Source organism: Arachis hypogaea, chromosome 2 (assembly GCF_003086295.3).
Source record: "Arachis hypogaea cultivar Tifrunner chromosome 2, arahy.Tifrunner.gnm2.J5K5, whole genome shotgun sequence".
NCBI classification, from domain to species: domain Eukaryota; kingdom Viridiplantae; phylum Streptophyta; class Magnoliopsida; order Fabales; family Fabaceae; genus Arachis; species Arachis hypogaea.
In genome coordinates this window covers 22,678,709-22,699,015 of record NC_092037.1, presented here as the reverse complement: position 1 = coordinate 22,699,015, position 20,307 = coordinate 22,678,709, and the positions used below count along the sequence as shown (strand labels likewise).

General features: G+C 41.8%; 1 non-coding gene across 1 annotated transcript; it reads right to left on the bottom strand.

Annotated features, from left to right (window-relative positions):
• Nucleotides 1-1,647: 1,647 nt before the first annotated feature.
• LOC112765808 (small nucleolar RNA R71) lies at nt 1,648-1,755 on the bottom strand. The gene has a single exon (XR_003183926.1). It is a non-coding gene; the product is annotated as a small nucleolar RNA R71 (small nucleolar RNA).
• Between the last annotated feature and the right edge of the window lie 18,552 nt (nt 1,756-20,307).

Below are 20,307 nucleotides of genomic sequence, written 5' to 3'. Positions count from 1 at the left end.
TTGGTGATCTTCAAGATGTTCTTGATGATTTACTTGCTCTGATCTTTGAATTCAATTGACTTGATTGTTTTGTGTGTCTCATATGCATTTTCATTTTGTTAGTGTCAGTAGTATACAAACTGCTAAGTTTGGTGTCTTGCATGCACTGTTATTTGATTCTTGTTGCATTTTGATTTTTCCTTATTATTAAAAATCCAAAAATATTTTTAATTTGTGTCTTTTCAAGTCAATAATACAGAGAATTGAAGATTCAGAACATACAGCAGAGGAATTGCACAAAAAAGCTGGGCGTTCAAAACGCCCAGTGAAGAAGGACAGACTGGCGTTTAAACGCCAGCCAGGGTACCTGGTTGGGCGTTTAACGCCCAAAAGGGTAGCATTTTGGGCGTTAAACGCCAGAATGGATACCATTCTGGGCGTTTAACGCCAGGATGGCTAGAGGGGAAGATTTTGTTTTCAAATCAAATTTTTTCTAAGTTTTCAAAATCTTTTCAAAAATCAAATCTTTTTCAAATCAATTTTTCAATCAAATCTTTTTCAAAAATCAATTTCTTTCCATTTTTTAAGATACTTACTATCAATCAATGATTTGATTCAACATTTCAAGTATGTTACCTTTTCTGTTGAGAAAGGTTTAATGTTTGAATCATATCTTTTCTTGTTAGTCAAGTTTTTAATTTTCAAATCAAATCTTTTTAAAATGTTTTTCAAATCATATCTTCTCAATCACATTTTTTTAATCAATCATATCTTCTTAACCACATCGTTTTCAAAATAGTTTTCAATCAAATCTTTTTGATTTCCAATTTCAAAATCCTTTTCAAAAATCACTTGATTTCTTTTCCATTTTCATTTTCGAAAATTAAGTAATGTTTTTCAAAAATGTTTTCAAAATTTTTTCACTTAATTTTCGAAAATTACTTCCCTCCTTCTCACATCCTACTATTTATGGACTAACACTATCCCTTAATGCAAAATTCGAACTCCATCTCCTTTGATAAGTTCGAATTTTCTACTTCTGTCTTCTACTCCTTTTTTCCTCTGACACCTAAAGGAATCTCTATACTGTGACATAGAGGATTCCACATTTCTCTTCTCTTTCTTATGAGCAGGAGCAAAGACAAAGGCATTCTTGTTGAAGCTGATCCTGAACCTGAAAGGACCTTGAAGAGAAAGCTAAGAGAAGCCAAAGCACAACTCTCTTTAGAGCACCTGACCGAATTCTTCAAGGAAGAAGAACACATGGCAGCCGAAAACAACAACAATGCCAACAATGCAAGGAAGGTGCTGGGTGACTTTACTGCACCTACTCCCGACTTCTATGGGAGAAGCATCTCTATCCCTGCCATTGGAGCAAACAACTTTGAGCTTAAGCCTCAATTAGTTTCTCTAATGCAATAGAATTGCAAGTTCCATGGACTTCCATTGGAAGATCCTCATCAGTTTTTAGCTGAGTTCTTGCAAATCTGTGACACTGTCAAGACTAATGGGGTTGACCCTGAGGTCTATAGACTGATGCTATTCCCTTTTGCTGTAAGAGACAGAGCTAGAACATGGTTGGATTCCCAACCTAAAGAAAGCCTGGACTCTTGGGAAAAGCTAGTCAATGCCTTCTTGGCAAAGTTCTTTCCACCTCAAAAATTGAGTAAGCTTAGAGTGGAAGTCCAAACCTTCAGACAGAAGGAAGGAGAATCCCTCTATGAAGCTTGGGAAAGATACAAACAATTAATCAGAAAATGTCCTTCTGATATGCTTTCTGAATGGAGCATCATAGGTATTTTCTATGATGGTCTCTCTGAACTGTCCAAGATGTCTTTGGATAGCTCTTCTGGAGGATCTCTTCATCTGAAGAAGATGCCTACTGAGGCTCAAGAACTGATTGAAATGGTTGCAAATAACCAATTCATGTACACTTCTGAAAGAAATCCTGTGAACAATGGGACTAGTCAGAAGAAAGGAGTTCTTGAGATTGACACTCTGAATGCCATTTTGGCTCAGAACAAAATATTGACCCAACAAGTCAATATGATTTCTCAAAGTCTGTCTGGAATGCAAGATGCACCAAGCAGTACTAAGGAGGCTTCATCTGAGGAAGAAGCTTATGATCCTGAGAACCCTTCAATAGAAGAGGTGAATTACATGGGAGAACCCTATGGAAACACCTACAATCCTTCATGGAGGAATCATCCAAATCTTTCATGGAAGGATCAACAGAGACCTCAACAAGGTTTCAATAACAATAATGGTGGAAGAAGCAGGTTTAGCAATAGCAAACCTTTTCCATCATCTTCTCAGCAACAGACAGAGAGCTCTAAGCAGAATACCTCTGACTTAGCAACCATGGTCTCTGATCTGATCAAAACCACTCAAAGTTTCATGACTGAAACAAGGTCCTCCATTAGAAATTTGGAGGGACAAGTGGGTCAGCTGAGCAAGAAAATTACTGAACTCCCTCCTAGTATCTCCCAAGCAATACTGAAGAAAATCCAAAAGGAGAGTGCAAGGCCATCAACATGGTCGAATTCTGGGAGGAAGAAGAGGCAGTGAACGCCACTGAGGAAGACCTCACTGGACGTCCACTGGCCTCCAATGAGTTCCCCAATGAGGAGCCATGGGAATCTGAGGCTCAAACTGAGACCATAGAGATTCCATTGGACTTACTTCTGCCATTCATGAGCTCTGATGAGTATTCCTCCTCTGAAGAGGATGAGTATGTCACTGAGGAGCAAGTTGCTAAATACCTTGGAGCAATCATGAAGCTAAATGACAAGTTATTTGGAAATGAGACTTGGGAGGATGAACCCCCTTTGCTTACCAAAGAACTGGATGACTTGTCTAGGCAGAAACTGCCTCAAAAGAGACAGGACCCTGGGAAGTTTTCATTACCTTGTACCATAGGCACCATGACCTTCAAGAAGGCCTTGTGTGACTTAGGGTCAAGTGTAAACCTCATGCCCCTCTCTGTAATGGAGAAGTTAGGGATCTCTGAGGTGCAAGCTGCAAAAATCTCACTTGAGATGGCAGACAACTCAAGAAAACAAGCCCATGGACTTGTAGAGGGTGTTCTGGTTAAAGTTGAAAACCATTACATCCCTACTGATTTCATAGTCCTAGAGACTGGGAAGTGCATGGATGAATCCATCATCCTTGGCAGACCCTTCCTAGCCACAGCAAAGGCTGTGATTGATGTTGATAGAGGAGAGTTGATCATTCAAGTGAATGAAGAATCCTTGGTGTTTAAAGCCCAAGGATATCCCTCTGTCATCATGGAGAGGAAGCATGAAGAGCTTCTCTCAAAATAGAGCCAAACAGAGCCCCCACAGTCAAACTCTAAGTTTGGTGTTGGGAGGCCACAACCAAACTCTAAGTTTGGTGTTGAACCCCCACATTCAAACTCTAAGTTTGGTGTTGGGAGGTTCCAACACGGTTCTGAGCATTTCTGAGGCTCCATGAGAGTCCTCTGTTAAGCTAGTGACAATAAAGAAGCGCTTGTTGGGAGGCAACCCAATGTTTTATAATTAACTATTTTCTTTTGTTATTTTATCTTTTTTGTAGGTTGATGATCATAAGAAGTCACAAAAACAATGAAAAACAGGAAGAAAAACAGCACACCCTGGAGGACGCACCCACTGGCGTTTAAACGCCAGTGAGGTTAGCTGGTGGGCGTTTAACGCCCAGTCTGGCACCATTCTGGGCGTTTAACGCCAGAAAGGGGCACCAGACTGGCGTTAAACGCCAGAAAGGGGCAAGATGCTGGCGTTAAACGCCAGAAATGGGCACCAGCCCGGCGTTTAACGCCAGAAATGGCCTAAAACGTGATTTTGAGTGCCATTTGGTGCAGGGATGACTTTTCCTTGACACCTAAGGACCTGTGGACCCCACAGGATCCCCACCTACCCTACCACTCTCTCTCTTCTTCACCAATCACCTCAACACCTCTTCCCCAAAAACCCCTCACCTATCAAATCCCATCTTTCTCTTCACCACTCACATCCATCCTTCATAAAACCCCACCTACCTCACCATTCAAATTCAAACCACTTTCCCACCCAAACCCACCCTCAAATGGCCGAACATCTCTCTCCCCCTCTCCTATATAAACCCTCCTTCACTCCTTCATTTTCACACACCTTAAACACTACTTCTTCTCCCTTTTGGACGAACACAAAGCCCTCTCCATCTCCTCTATTTCTTCTTCTTCTACTCTCTTCTTTCTTCTTTTGCTCGAGGACGAGCAAACATTTTAAGTTTGGTGTGGTAAAAGCATTGCTTTTCGTTTTTCCATAACCATTTATGGCATCCAAGGCCGGAGAAACCTCTAGAAAGAGGAAAGGTAAGGCAAAAGCTTTCACCTCCGAGTCATGGGAGATAGAGAGATTCATCTCAAGGGTGCATCAAGACCACTTCAATGAAGTTGTGGCCATGAAGAAGGGTCAACTTTGATCAAAGGTTGGACCAAGTCCTCATAGACATTTGTGAAGAGGGCGTTCAATAAAAGAGAGATTCAAGAGGGAAGCCGGTTCAACTGAGAAGGCATGACCTCAAGCCCATCACTAAGAAAAGGATGGAGCAACAAGAGATCCCACTCATCATGAAATTAGAGAAGATCAAAGAATCTTGAGAGAGGAGCAACAAAGACAAAGAAGAGACATTGAGGAGCTCAAACACTCCATAGGATCTTCAAGAGGAAGAAAGAGCCGCCATCACTGAGGTGGACCCGTTCTTTAATCTCCTTGTTCTTTATTTTCTTGTTTTTCGAAATTTTCATGCTTATGTTTATCCATGTTTGTGTCTTATGGTCATTAGTGTCTTAGTGTCTATGCCTTAAAGTTATGAATGTCCTATGAATCCATCACCTTTCTTAAATGAAAACTATTTTTATCACAAAAGAACAAGAAGTACAGGATTTCGAATTCATCTTTAAAACTAGCTTAATTAGTTTGATGTGGTGACAATACTTTTTGTTTTCTGAATGTATGCTTGAACAGTGCATATGTCTTTTGAATTTGTTGTTCATGAATGTTAAAATTGTTGGCTCTTGAAAGAATGATGAAAAAGGAGACATGTTACTGAGGATCTGAAAAATCATAAAAATGATTCTTGAAGCAAGAAAAAGCAGTGAATACAAAAAAAAAAGAGAGAAAAAAAGGAAGGAGAAAAACGAAAAAAAAAGAAAGAAATAAAGTTGTGATCCAAGGCAATAAGAGTGTGCTTAAGAACCCTGGACACCACTAGTTGGGGACTCTAGCAAAGCTGAGTCACAATCTGAAAAGGTTCACCCAATCATGTGTCTGTGGCATGTATGTATCCGGTGGTAATACTGGAAGACAGAGTGCTTTGGGCTACAGCCAAGACTCACTAAGTAGCTATGTTCAAGAATCATCATACTTAACTAGGAGAATCAATGACACTATCTAGATTCTGAGTTCCTAAAGAAGCCAATCATTCTGAATTTCAAAGGATAAAGTGAGATGCCAAAACTGTTCGGAGGCAAAAAGCTACTAGTCCCGCTCATCTAATTTGGAGCTAAGTTTCATTGATAATTTGGAGTCTATAGTATATTCTCTTCTTTTTATCTTATTTGATTTTCAGTTGCTTGAGGACAAGCAACAATTTAAGTTTGGTGTTGTGATGAGCGGATAATTTGTATGCTTTTTGGCATTGTTTTTAGTATGTTTTTAGTATGATATAGTTAGTTTTTAGTATATTTTTATTAGTTTTTAGTTAAAATTCACTTTTCTGGACTTTACTATGAGTTTGTGTATTTTTCTGTGATTTCAGGTATTTTCTGGCTGAAATTGAGGGACCTGAGCAAAAATCTGATTCAGAGACTAAAAAGGACTGCAGATGCTGTGGATTCTGACCTCCCTGCACTCGAAGTGGATTTTCTAGAGCTACAGAAGCCCAATTGGCGCGCTCTCAATGGCGTTGGAAAGTAGACATCCTGGGCTTTCCAGCAATATATGATAGTCCATACTTTGCCCGAGATTTGATGGCCCAAACCGGCGTTCAAAGTCACCCTCAGGAATTCCAGCGTTAAACGCCGGAACTGGCACCAAAATGGGAGTTAAACGCCCAAACTGGCATAAAAGCTGGCGTTTAACTCCAAGGAGAGTCTCTACACGAAAATGCATCAATGCTCAGCCCAAGCACACACCAAGTGGGCCCGGAAGTGGATTTTTATGTCATTTACTCATCTCTGTACACCCTAGGCTACTAGTTCTCTATATATAGGACCTTTTACTATTGTATTTTCATCTTGGTTCTTCTGGTTCCCTCTCTGGGGCCAAAACCAATGATCACTTTTGTTCTTATGTATTTTCAATGGTGGAGCTTCTACACACCATAGATTAAGGTGTGGAGCTCTGCTGTACCTCGAGTATTAATGCAATTACTATTGTTCTTCCATTCAATTCCGCTTGTTCTTGTTCTAAGATATCACTTGTTCTTCAACTTGATGAATGTGATGATCCGTGACACTCATCATCATTCTCACCCATGAACAAGGTGACTGACAACCACTCTGTTCTACAAGCAACTAAGGCTATAGTGAATATCTCTTGGATTCTTTAACCGGAATCTTCGTGGTATAGGCGAGAACTGATGGCAGCATTCAAGAGAATCCGGAAGGTCTAACCTTGTCTGTGGTATTCTGAGTAGGATTCAATGATTGAATGACTGTGACGTGCTTCAAACTCCTGAAGGCGGGGCATTAGTGACAGACGCAAAAGAATCACTGGATTCTATTCCGGCCTGATTGAGAACCGACAGATGAATTCCGCTATGCTGTGACAGAGCATATGCAATCGCTTTCACTGAGAGGATGGGAGGTAGCCATTGACAACGGTGAAACCCTACACAAGCTTGCCATGGAAAGGAGTAAGAAGGATTGGATGAAGACAGTAGGAAAGCAGAGAGACGGAAGGGAAGGCATCTTCATGCGCTTATCTGAAGTTCCTACCAATGAATTACATAAGTATCTCTATCTTTACCTTTGTGTTATTTTCGTTCATCACCATTACCATTTGAGTTTGCCTGACTAAGATTTACAAGATGACCATAGCTTGCTTCAATACTAACAATCTCCGTGGGATCGACCCTTACTCGCGTAAGGTTTATTACTTGGACGACCCAGTGCACTTGCTGGTTAGTTGTGCGAAGTTGTGTAATGCCATGGTATTGAGCCACCAAGTTTTTGGGGTTCATGACCGGGGATTATGAGAGTTGTGAAAAAGTATTGTTCACAATTTCGCGCACCACGCCTCCTCCTCAGATGGCGCTGATGGTGTGTCAGGCTCGAAGGGGATGTCGCTGCCAGATCGTATCAATAGCTTCAGGTGCTCATAGCGTCGCCAGTTGTGACGCTCAGATCTCTCATACCGGCGCCGGTGGCGATGCTCCGTTCTGTTTAGCTGCTGAAACAAGCGGTGCACTAGGTGATAAACTGGTTCTGAGGCAGGTAGAGGTGTAGTGGGCGGGGTAGGTGCAGTAGTGGAAGAAGAGGGGGTAGCTGAAGGTGTGGCTGTCTCATCTGAAGGAGTAAGGAAATCAGGTCTGTAGCCCAAGGCCAGAAAGTTCCTGCTGTAAGGAATAATCTTCCTGCGCTCTGCAGCAGGTGGCCTCTCATCAGCATCCTCCCACGGTACGTCAGCTCGACGTTCGAGCTGGGTAATCAAATACGGAAAGGGGAGAGTGCCTCGGATGTGGACCCTGGCCATGTAGGACCGGATAAAACGTGACAGGTACAGGTCCTTACCCTCCATCACACACCAAAGGAGGGTGATCATAGCGGCCGGTATCGCTGTCTCATGGGTACTCGACATAACAAAGTTGCTCAGGATCTGATGCCATAGCCGAGCCTCATCACTTAAGTAAATTCGCTTGATTCCCTTAGGCATGGTGGTGTCCTGACCCAATTCCCATGGAACAGTCGGGTCAAGGGCTATCCTAGCCTTGACAGCATCCCAATCAAACCTCATGAAGCGCATGTCCTCCTCAGCCTTGTCGTAACCGTCAGGCTGATCAGACTTTGGTGGAAGGTGCAGAATATCCTCAATGACCTCTTCAGTGACCAGTATCTGTTTTCCTCTGAGGTGCACGACATCTAGGGAAGTCTTGAAGTAATTGCAGTAAAACTCTCTTACCCAGGAAGCATTTACCTCAGTCAAGTTTCGCTCTAAGAAGAACCAGCCTCTCTGTTTGATCTGATCGGAGGTGTACTGCTGTAGTTCTTTTGGGATTTTCAAAGTCCTCTCCAGGTACAGGTTTCTGGAAGTAGCAAACTTATGAAACTTCAGCTCACAGTACCGGTTTGCAAACTTGATTGGATCATTGGTAGGGAGTAGTTGGTCAGCCTTCTCCTGCGTGGTAAAGTGCTTATCCCGCCAGGAGTCATCATGCAGAAGTTCCATGAGAGACATAGAGGATTCACCTCTTTTTCGTTTGCCCGTAGTTGCCTTTCCTTTTCCCTTTTGTTGGGTGTCAGACATCCTGAAAGACAGAAATCAAGGATATAATGGGAATAGAAAAACAGGTAGGCACATAATAAAATAAGCACATAGTGGTAAAGGGGAAATAAAAGAATGAAAATTGAGTTAAGCAATGTGCATTAAAGATTGTGTAGGAGTTGAAATCCAAGAAAAGATATGCACAATCCATAATGTAATAGAAGGCATGTTAATTAGGAAAAATTATCAGTATGCCATGAGTCGAAAGTTAAAAGAAAGTGAAAAACCAGAAGAGATGTTTTAAAAGATTAGTTTGGTTAGAATTGAAAAAGAGTTTAGGAAGTTAAAATTAGTGAGTTAGTGAAAAATGGGTTGAGGTAAGTGGCATAAGGATAAGTTTCTAGGTAACAAGCATTCATAATTAGAAGCTACAGGTAACTCATAACCAAACAAGGAAAACAGGGGGATGTTGATTCAGATAGATATAGAAATAGCAAAAATTGGAATCAATCATCAAAAATGCAATTTATGAACCAGGAGATCAAAGAGAATAAGAATGTGTTCCCTGGCATTCATGAATTGGTTTGGTGAAATCTAAGGAAAGCACAGTTGAAAATGCCAAAACCAAGACAAGAATGGAAATATTTTACAGAAATTTGGGCAGCATTCCGGCTAAAAGTGGATTATCCAGGAAAATAAACAGCAACAAAATAGTTCATATGAAAATTAAAACATAGCTGCAATCACATATAAGGAGTATGAACATGAAAAAGGCAATGTAAAAAGCAGCATGAAACAAGAAAGTACAGCATATGAACAATAGCAACATCACAGAATCATCAGAATTGCAAAAATCATAAAGCAAGAAACACGAACAGCACAATTATCAGGCCTAAATCCACTAACCACATCCTAGGCTACCTAACAACCTAAAATCCACTACAACATGCATATCTAACTAGCCTAAATATGAACAGAAACAGAAAGATATGAAGTAACTACGAATGGATAGAAGGGTGGCGTTTTGCGGAACCTAGAAGGCTAATGAAGGAGATTGAGGCAGAGAGGTGGCTGGGGAATGGTGGTGGTGGCGTCAGGCGCGGCAGAGGAGGGTGGCGCGGCGGCGGTGGCTGCTGGTTGGGGGCAGGGACTTCGGGAAAGGGAGGGGTGATGAGGGTAGGGGAAAGGTTTGGAATGGGGGTGAGGGTGGTGGTGGTGGGCTGATGGAGTGCGACGGTGATGGTGGCGTGGTGGGTGGCTATCGCGGAGGGGGGTGGCGCGGCGGCGGTGGAGGGAGAAGGGGAAAGAAGAGGAAGAAAGAGGGGGAAGGTGGAAGGGGGTGGCGTGGCGGTGGGTTCTGGGTGGTCGACGGGGGTGGCGATGGTTCGGTGATGGTGGCTAGAGGTTGTGGGTGGTGGCTGTGGCGAGAAGAGAGGAAGGAGAAGGGTGGGTGGGTGACGCGAATGGGTAGGGTTCGCGTGAGTGAGGGGTTAGTAAATTTGAATCCATGCGATCGCATGGAACACGCGGTTGTATGGCCGGGGTGAAATGGGGTTGACGCGATCGCATTGGATTGGTAAATAATGAATGGCGCGATCGTGTAGGCGACGCGATCGTGTAGGCGACGCGATCGCGTCGCTGGAAATCGTGTGAAATGCACAATTCCAGCGTCGCTTCAGCGCAACTCTCTGTCTCCTTTGGGGTGGTGTGCTATCCACGCAATGCGATCGCGTCGCTCACGCTGTCGCGTGGGATCAGTGTTTGTGCATATGGCGCGATCGCGTCAGGGACGCGACCGCGTGGTTCATTTTGTGCGAAACGCACAATGGCCACATGATTCGAGCCCATCTTTCTGGGCGTTGGATCTTTATGCCGATTTCCAGGTCACGCGACCGCGTGGATGATGCGGACACGTGGAAGGTGTTTCGTCGCAACTGACGTGATCGCATGATCGATGCGGTCGCGTCGAACACCCATTTTTTTTATGCAGGTATGTATTTATGCAGTATGCAGTGCTAAATGCAAATGTTATGAATAGTATCCAGGTTCAGTAGAAATAGACAATATAAAATAAACAAAAACGAAATAAAATGGAAACAGAAACGATCATACCATGGTAGGTTGTCTCCCACCTAGCACTTTTAGTTAAAGTCTTTAAGTTGGACATTTGATGAGCTTCCTGTTATGGTGGCTTGTGCTTGAATTCGTCCAGAAATCTCCACCAATGCTTGGAATGCCAATAGCCTCCGGGGTCCCAATCTAGGCATGTGAAGCTTATGAGCAGCTTCAAACAGATTTTCAGGCTCCCGGGGTGATGAATATCAGAATATATTCCATGATCCCAAACTTTGGTTCCAAATCTGCTTTCGTTTTGATCTATACTTTTCCATCCGGGCGGTTTAGAAATTAGATTCTCACCAAGATGACCAAACATTTTCCGAGATCCATTCGATTGAACATGATACCAATCCGTGCACTTCGAGTTGAAGCGTGGAACCTTATTGAACCTTGTATACCAGCTCTGAGTGCGAGCCATTTTCCTTTTACTCTTAAAGCCGCAGAGAACTCTAAGCTGTCCATCTGTTTCAAGTAAACCATATTCAAGTGGAAAAATAAAGCTAAGAGTCAAGGATTTTACCCACTTGAAGTCTGTGTTGGTTGGTAGTGGCCTTGGGATCAGTGTTTTTAGTGGTTCGGCAAGTGATAAAGCCCATTTTTAGGGTTTATCTTGTATTGAATTTAGAGTATTTTGATAACCTTTTATCACATTTAGCCTATGAATTAGCATGGTTTTGTTATCTCTCCCATATTTATGCTTAAGTGTAAAAACATGCTTTTTAAGCCTTATTTTGATGAATTCTAATTTCTCCTTGATTCCATAAGATGCCTTGATGTGTTTGCTAGTAATTCCAGGATTGAAATAGGCTAGGCATGGATCAAAGGAGCAAGGAAGGAAGCATGCAAATGGAGGAAAGCACAAACGACAAAAGAATTGATCTCGGCAAAGTACGCGCACGCGCACAAGGCACTCGCGCGTACATTACAGAATTGACCAGGGACGCGCACGCGTACCGTGCGCGCACGCGTCAGTGACAGCACATGACTTCATTAATGCAACACGTGCCTGGCGATTTGAGAGGGTTTCTGAACCCATTTTTGGTGCCAATTGCTGATAGGAAGGAATAAAAGGATCAAGGATTGAAGGGGGAGGTAATTATTGAATCCAGGGAATCATATAGCATAATTAGGATTAGTTTAGAGTTAGTTTTAGAGAGAGAAGCTCTCACTTCTCTCTAGAATTAGGATTAGGTTTAGGTTAATCTCTCTTCTTAGATCTAGGTTTAATTCATGCTTTGATTCACTTTTCATTTATCAATTCTTAATCTTCTCCTCTTCCTCTTTCTAGTTATGTGCTTTAATAATTGTAATCCTTCATTTTGTTTTGGATAGATTGTTGTTCCTTTGTTTCTTTCAATAATGCAATTTGAGGTAATTCATGATAATTGTGATTTCCTTGATTGTTGTTGTTAATTCATTTCAATAATTGTTGTTAGATTTTATTCTTGTTGTTGATTTACTATGTTTTCCTTTTATGCCTTCCAAGTGTTTGATGAAATGCTTGGTTGGATTTTAGTGTAGGTTTTGTTCCTCTTGGCCTAGGTAGAGTAATTAGTGACTCTTGAGTTATCTAATTTCCTTGTTGATTGATAATTAGAAGTTGCTGATTGATTTGAATGCCTCTAAAGCTAGTCTTTCCTTTAGGAGTTGATTAGGACTTGAGGAATCAAATTGATTCATCCACTTGACTTTCCTCCATGGTTAGAGGTTAACTAAGTGGTAGCCATGAACAATTCTCATCACAATTGAGAAGGATAACTAGGATAGAACTTCTAATTTTCATACCTTGCCAAGAGCCTTTTATAGTTGTTAGTTTATTTTCATTGCCATTTACTTTCATGCCTCTTATCAAAACCCCAAAACAACTCAAACCAATAACAAGACACTTTATTGTAATTCCTAGGGAGAACGACCCGAGGTTTGAATACTTCGGTTTATAAATTTAGGGGTTTGTTTTAGTGACAAACAACTTTTTGTATGAAAGGATTATTGTTTGGTTTAGAAACTATACTCCGACGAGATTTTATTTGAGAAATTCTAAACCGTCAAAAATCCGTTCATCAAAATGGCGCCGTTGCCAGGGAATTGCAATGGTGTTGTGTTATTTGTTATTGTACATATGTGAATAGTGTAAATATCTTGCTTTTTGCTTCATTTGCTAGTGTAGAATTTTATTTTCTCTTTCCACCATGAATTCTCACTTTGGCTATGAGTTTGGTTCTAATTATGTTGTAGGTAATGAGAGTTTCAATGAGGATGTGTATCAAGGATGGAACAATCAAAGGTGGGAGAAGCCATATGCATATGATCAATCTTCATGGCAACAACCCCCACCAATGCACTATGAAGAAGAGCCATTTTATGATGCATATCAATCCAATGGCTATGGTGAATCACCTTGTGACTTTCAAGAACCACCACCATATGCCTATGAACCATATCCTCAACATAAACCTCAACCATACTCACAAGCCCCTCCACATCAAGCACCTTCCTATAATCCATATCCGTCATATGACCAACCATCCATACCATATTTTTATGACCATTTTGAGCAAGAACCCTTAGAACCACCACAACCCTATCAAGATTACTCCCAAGAACCACCTCAAGACACACAATCTCCATAACCTTATCAAGAAGAACCACCTTCCTACCATGAATTCTCTCTCCAAAATAATGAACCTTCCTACTCACCCCAAGCCCCAATAGACGATCCTCTCACTTTGTTACTTCAAGGACAAGAAGCCATGAAGCGGGATACACTTGAGTTTATGACCAATTTGACCAAGGTGGTGCATACTTTGGCCCATCGATGTTGGAATACTCAAGATACTCCCGTGGCCACATGTGAAAGGTCGAAAGAAGAGCAAAGTATGAAGGAGAAATTGGAAAATCCGGTGGAGAAGGAGGAGTCGAATTTTGTGTTAGAACATTTGGAGGAGCCTATGATCATTGAAGAAAAGGAAGAAGTGGTTGAAGATTTAGGAGATGTTGAAAGTCCAAGGGAATGTAGCATCATGGAGAACTCTTCCGAGAAGCTTGATATTGATGTTGAGGAGGGTGCGCAACCTCCAAGGCATGTCATAGTTGAAGACTTGGAAGAAGCTTATCAAGAGATGGATTCAATCATGGATGAATTTCTTTCTACTATGGAACCCTCTCCCATTGGACACGAAGTTGAAATTATAAAAAAGTGTGCACAACCTCCCGAGGAAAGCGAAAACGGCATGGTGTATATTGAAATTGAAGAATATGAAGAGGTTGATCAAGAGATGAACTCATTCATCAATGAATTCCTATCCAAAGTTGAATCACCTCCCATTAAACAAGATGAAGTTCTTGACGACAACACCAAGCCACGTAACAAAGGGGATGAGGTTGAAATTGAAGAAGCTTGTGAAGAGGTGGAAACAACTAAAGAAGAGCACAAGGAAGTAGACCTTGCATTGTCTAAGTGTGGGGAAGTCTCCCTTCCCACGTCACCATCCAACACAACATTCAAGTGGGTAAAATTTCTATCCCTAAGCTTTACTTTCTCACTTGAATATGGTTTAATTGAAAATGATGGTCAACTTAGAGCTCTTTGTGGAACTAAAAGCAAAAATGAGTTATGTAGTGGTTGCAAGTTAGGAATTAAGCTCATTAAGGTCAAAGCTTCAAGGTATAGGAACGATGATTGGAAGAATGTCACTTTACAAGGGTATCGAAGGAAGACTTGGTATGCTAAAGAAAATTCTATATGTCAACCACCCGAAAAGAAAAAGTATGGAGATCAAATTGAAGACGGGTGTGAAGATAAGATATGGGATCCCGGTTCGCTATGTGAAGATCAACTATGGGACCTCATATCTTGGGTAGAACTTTGCCCAAGCTTGATGAAAATGGTTGGAAATTCTGTCAACCAATTGAGGAGCAAGGATCCTTGGAGATTCAAGGATGAGTACAAACATAAGCCACCATGACAATAAGCACCTCAAAATGTCCAACTTAAGGACTTAAACTAGAAGTGCTAGGTGGGAGACACCCCACCATGGTAAACTCTTTCCACTCTCTTTTAAATTTGCTTAATAAGTGATTTGAGTTACCATTGTAGGTAGATGTTTCACCTAAATTTGTGTGTACAACTTAATTGTTAGCTTAGTCACATGTATGTTGTGTTTAGTAGTAGATGAATAATATCAAATTGCATTTTTGTGAATTGTATGATGGTTGATTGAATAAAGAGTTGTGAACAGTATGGGGAGCACCCAGCACATTTTTTCTGAAAAAAAAGGGGTGGACGCGCGCGCACAATGTACGCGCACGCGTCCCTGTGCGGATGCATCATCACCCACGTACCCGAGAGTTGGGCCTCTCTTGGGCAAACATTATGCCCTGAGCCCAACCTGACCCACGCTGACACGCACTACGTGCGTGCACGCCAATCATGAGAACAAGAACATGTACGCGGACACGCACAAGTCGCGCCCGCGCCGATTTGCTGCTGCAAATTTTCAAGCCAAGCCCCAGAGAGTTGAGCCGGCCCTGGGCCAACTTTAAGCCCCTGGCTCAACTTGATTTGCGCGGACGCGCACTCGCCGCATGCGCACCCATATGTCCAAAGTGGAACAGACACGAGCGCACGCATCGCGCTAGCGCGCTTTATCACCAATTACCAATGCACGCGGACGCGCGCTGTACGCGCGCGCGCCCTTGCATGCTGCCGCCACTCTAGGCTTTTGCCCGAGAGTTGGGCGTGTGTCAAGCCCACTCTAAGCCTCAGGCCCAACCACATGTACGCGTGCGCGCAATGTACACGCACGCGCCTTTGCATAATCTGCCAACCCACGCTTGAGCGCACTGCACACTCACGCGTGGATCTCCATTTTCCTCAATGTACGCGGACGCGCAAGGTGCGCGCCCGCGTCAATTCAAAAAAAAAGGGGTAACCCTAAGACGCGAAGAGCGTTGCGCCGCAGCGCACTTCTTTCTTCTCCCTCCCCATTTTCTTTTTCTTCTTCCTGTTCCCCCATAACCGCCTCTGCTCCGCCGGCAACCACCACCACACGGCCAGCTTCTCTTTTTTTTCTCTCTCTCTCTCTCATCACCACCCAACCCCTCTTCTCTCTCTCCCTCCTCCACTCACTCTCTCATCTTCCTTTCGGTCAAACCACTACAGCCGCCGTCTTCACCGCCGCCGACCACCACCGTCACAGCCGACAAGTCTCTCTCTCTCACTCATCCACTCTGCCCTGTTTCTCACACGCTGTCGTGAACACCCCTGCCCCATTCTCTGATTTTTGCTCTGCTCCAGGTTTCTGCTCCAACTCCCGTAAATTGTGATTCCGTTAGCTACTGTTAATTTTCTGTCATTAATTAGACTTGGTATTTTGCTTGTTAGAATTAGATAGAAATATCTGCTGTTAGGTAGCTAGGATTGGATAGAGGATTCTAGGTCTGATAAGTGCTCCATATGTGCATATTTTCTGTTGGTTTCCTTGGGTGTGTATGCTGCTTTTTGGGTTGCTATTTTGTGCAAACTGTGTTGCCTGCATGCTTTCCCACTGTTGTTATACTTGATTGATGCTGCTTTCTTGCTAATCGTGCTATTTTGCTATCCGGGAACATCCAATTTAAGCCGGAATGCTGCCCAATTTTCAAGAAAATTAGTTTCATTTTGGTCTTTGTTTCAATTTTGGGCCAATTTCCGCTTCCTTTTAAACTTCCCGGATTTGCATCAATCATTGTGAATATGAACCGCAACTTCTCTTGTCTTTGAGCAAAAATATCATCATGCCAACTAATCCACTTTTCTAACTTACTAATTTCTTTAACCATTTGACATTTACTCACCTCTAACCCTCTTTAACCATTCTTTCTAAAGTGTGATGATTTTATGCTTAATAAGTATGAGTTGTTGACTTTAATGAAGCTTGCATTCTTGGTTTACTTGTTCACTTATGCTTACTTGTTCACCAAGTCTTTTCAAGTTCATTTCAACATCACGTTTGTTATTAGCCAATTATATCCTGAACACGCCTTCTTTGTTACATGCTAAGTGTTTTATTGCTTATATTCTATCATATTTTTCAGGATGTCGGATAAAGGGAAAGCTATAGCCATTGCCTCCAAGAAAAGGAAACTCTCTACACCTTCTATTCCCTCCATCTACAAGCATTATGCTAAGAATCCATTAAATGATGAAGAAAAAGAAAATCAGCAGTTACCTTCTACCGACCCAACCAAGTTTCCCAATCTCTACTGTGAGCTTCGATTTTCCAAATATCGAACAACGAAGCTAAACATTGAGAAGAAATTGCTTCTACCCAATGATGTGAGGCGGTCGATTACTAGTCGCATCCTAGAGTTGGGTTTGGACTTTGTTGATAGAGATTTGGGGGATATCAACATTTCTTGGGTCAAGGAATTCTACTACAACTTCTTCCGCCCCACTTTGGATTCGGTTCAAGTGAGGGGTAGAGAGATCATGATTACTGAGACTGCCATCGGGGAGGCATTACAGTGCCGACATATTCCTGATAACTTGTGTGCCCATCAGCAGGCAGAGATGGCTATCCATACCATGACTTTTGATTATGAGGCACTTAGGAGCGTCATTGGTTTACCGGATGCTACATGGGTTATGGATGCAAACAATACCAAGCTTAAGGGGATGCTATTTGCTCACTTGACTAGAGAGGCCAAGACTTGGCAGATGATCTTTGCCCACTATGTCTTGCCTACTACTCACTTCTCTGAGATTCCTATGGAGATGCTTCTGCTGATTGGGTGTGTTATGGAAGGGAAGGATGTCTCTTTTCCTCGACTTATCCGACAGTGTATGTGGCGGGCGCATATTCGTGGCCTACTTCCATTTCCTACCTTGGTCACGAGTATGGCGTCCCTAGCTGAGGTCCCCTGGCTAGACGATGATGTGACACCACCACCCCCTGATGCAGATGACAGGGAGGTTACTATTCCTTGAGGTGGTTGGGTGCACGAGAAGCCCCCAGCTAGACGCCGTTCTAGGGCTAGAGCAGTAGTGGGGACACCTTCACCATCAGCCCCTACAGCAGCCCCATCCTCTTCTACAGCCGCAGCTCCATCTTCATCTACAGCTCCACCTTCAATCCCTGAGCCTACTTACCTACTGGTCCAGCGTCTATTCCGGTTTTTGGAGCGAGAGAGACTCCATGTCAGACGCCGCTTAGATCGGATGGACCAAGCACTCATTTCTCTGGGTGCTGAGTTACCTCCGCTTCCCGACTCTCCGGTCTCCGATGAGCAGGATCATCAGGAGGAGGATGCGGAGGCACCGACTCAGCAGGATGCCCCAGCCACCACAGAGCCCACACAGACCCATGAGGAGCCGGTCCCACCGCCTCAGACAGATTTAGCACCTACCGTTGTCCCTTCCACTGATCCTCCAGTTTAGCATCGAGGACGATGCTTGATCTTAAGTGTGGGGAGAGAACCGGTGAACATTTTGGACACTTTCTTAGTTACCTTATTTTGCATATCTGTTGTATATATTTTGATGCATTTTGAGTTTACTTTGGATACTTTTACTGCTTATTTTGGATTTTAGATATTTTGATGCTTATGGATATTTTTTTTAGATGTTTTAGATGATAGATTCCATACTTTTAGTTGGATTTTTCCTTATACATTTTTGCATATCTTTCTTTTTAGTTTGTGGTTGTGAATAGAAATTGTACTTTGAATTGCAAACACTTAGTCACTCTTTTTGCATAAGAAATTGGTTTTAAGAAAAAAAGGAAAGGGTGAACTAAGAAAATTTTTGAATTTTTCAATCACAACAATGCTTAGTCAAATATTGAAATTTTCCAAGAAATTTAATTATAGGGCATTAACCCAATTGATCGAAAGAAAATTTTTGGTGAAACTTGCTTGAATTCATACTTTGTGAAGCATGTATTGAGCCTAGAACACAAGCTTGTGAGATTTGAGCCTATTGATGTGGTTACATTTTATAACCACTTATTTTCCATTCTTGTGTGAAATTGTTCTCTTTCTATGATTGTGATCCTTGATTTGCTTGATTCTATATGTCCATTTATTTCTTGTATTTGTGCATTTGTATGATTGAGGCCATTATTCCATTAGCCTACTTACCCAAATAGCCAACCTTTTATCTTCCATTGTTAGCCAATTTAAGCCTACAATTAACCCATTTGTTCTTAAATTTAGCACATTACAAGCCTTTAAGCGGAAAACAATAAATGTCCTTAATTTGGATCTTTGATTAGCTTAGGCTAGTGTGTGAGCATCATTCAAGTGTGGGAATCTTGGGACATTGGGTGAATAAAAGGGTAGTTTTGTATTTTTATTGAAAATATTGGGAATTGGGTACATGCTCATGTATTAATCAAATGTAAAACCTTATGCATTGATGTTCATGTATATAAAAAAAGGAAAATAAGAAAAAGAAAAAGAAAAGAAAAAAAATAATATGGAAAAGAAAAAAAAATAGAAAAAGAAAGAAAAAGAAGAAAAATAATAAAAAGGGGACAAAATGCCCCAAAGTGAAGTTCAACAAAAAGGAATCAATGCATAAGTGTTATGAATTAAAGAATAGAATGCATGAGTATGTAAGAAAAAGTGAAGAATGGGTAGTTAGAATAGTTTGAATTTGTATAGGTCATTATATAGTTAGGTGGGGAAGTCTATGCTAATCAAAGATTCAAATCCTAGTCCACTTAACCATAAATGATCCTACCTTGACCCTAACCCCATTACAACCTAAATGAAAGACCTCATGATGGATGTATGCATGCATTGAATAAGTGTTGATTGCTAGAAGAGAATCAAATTTTGGAAAGCTTGAATAGAAGAGAATTGAGTGAACTAACCCTTAAACACTTGAGTGAATAGAGCGGATACACATCCGGTGAGGGTTCAAAAGTTCAATTACATGTATTCACCCATATTATCTATATTCTTGCAAGTTTGAACTCTTTTTAATAATTCAATACAATTGTGGTTTGAACTTAGCTCCTATTGCCCTAACTATTGTGCTTACACATGTCTCTTGGGAATTGATATGTTTGAACTAAGCATTTGCATTTACTTTAGGTAGTTGCATTTAGATAGGACTCATATAGTTTAGTTGCATTCAATAAATGTCACACCCCTTAGTTCCTTCCTATTCTAGCATGAGGACATGCTAAGGTCTAAGTGTGGGGAGGTTGATAAACCCCATTTTTAGGGTTTATCTTGCATTGAATTTAGAGTATTTTGATAACCTTTTATCACATTTAGCCTATGAATTAGCATGGTTTTGTTATCTCTCCCATATTTATGCTTAAGTGTAAAAACATGCTTTTTAAGCCTTATTTTGATGAATTCTAATTTCTCCTTGATTCCATAAGATGCCTTGATGTGTTTGCTAGTAATTCCAGGATTGAAATAGGCTAGGCATGGATCAAAGGAGCAAGGAAGGAAGCATGCAAATGGAGGGAAGCACAAAAGACAAAAGAATTGATCTCGGCAAAGTACGCGCACGCGCACAAGGCGCTCGCGCGTACATTACAGAATCGACCAGGGACGCGCACGCGTACCGTCCGCGCACGCGCCGGTGACAGCACATGACTTCATTAATGCAACACGTGCCTGGCGATTTGAGAGGGTTTCTGAACCCATTTTTGGCGCCAATTGCTGATAGGAAGGAATAAAAGGATCAAGGATTGAAGGGGGAGGTAATTATTGAATCCAGGGAATCATATAGCATAATTAGGAT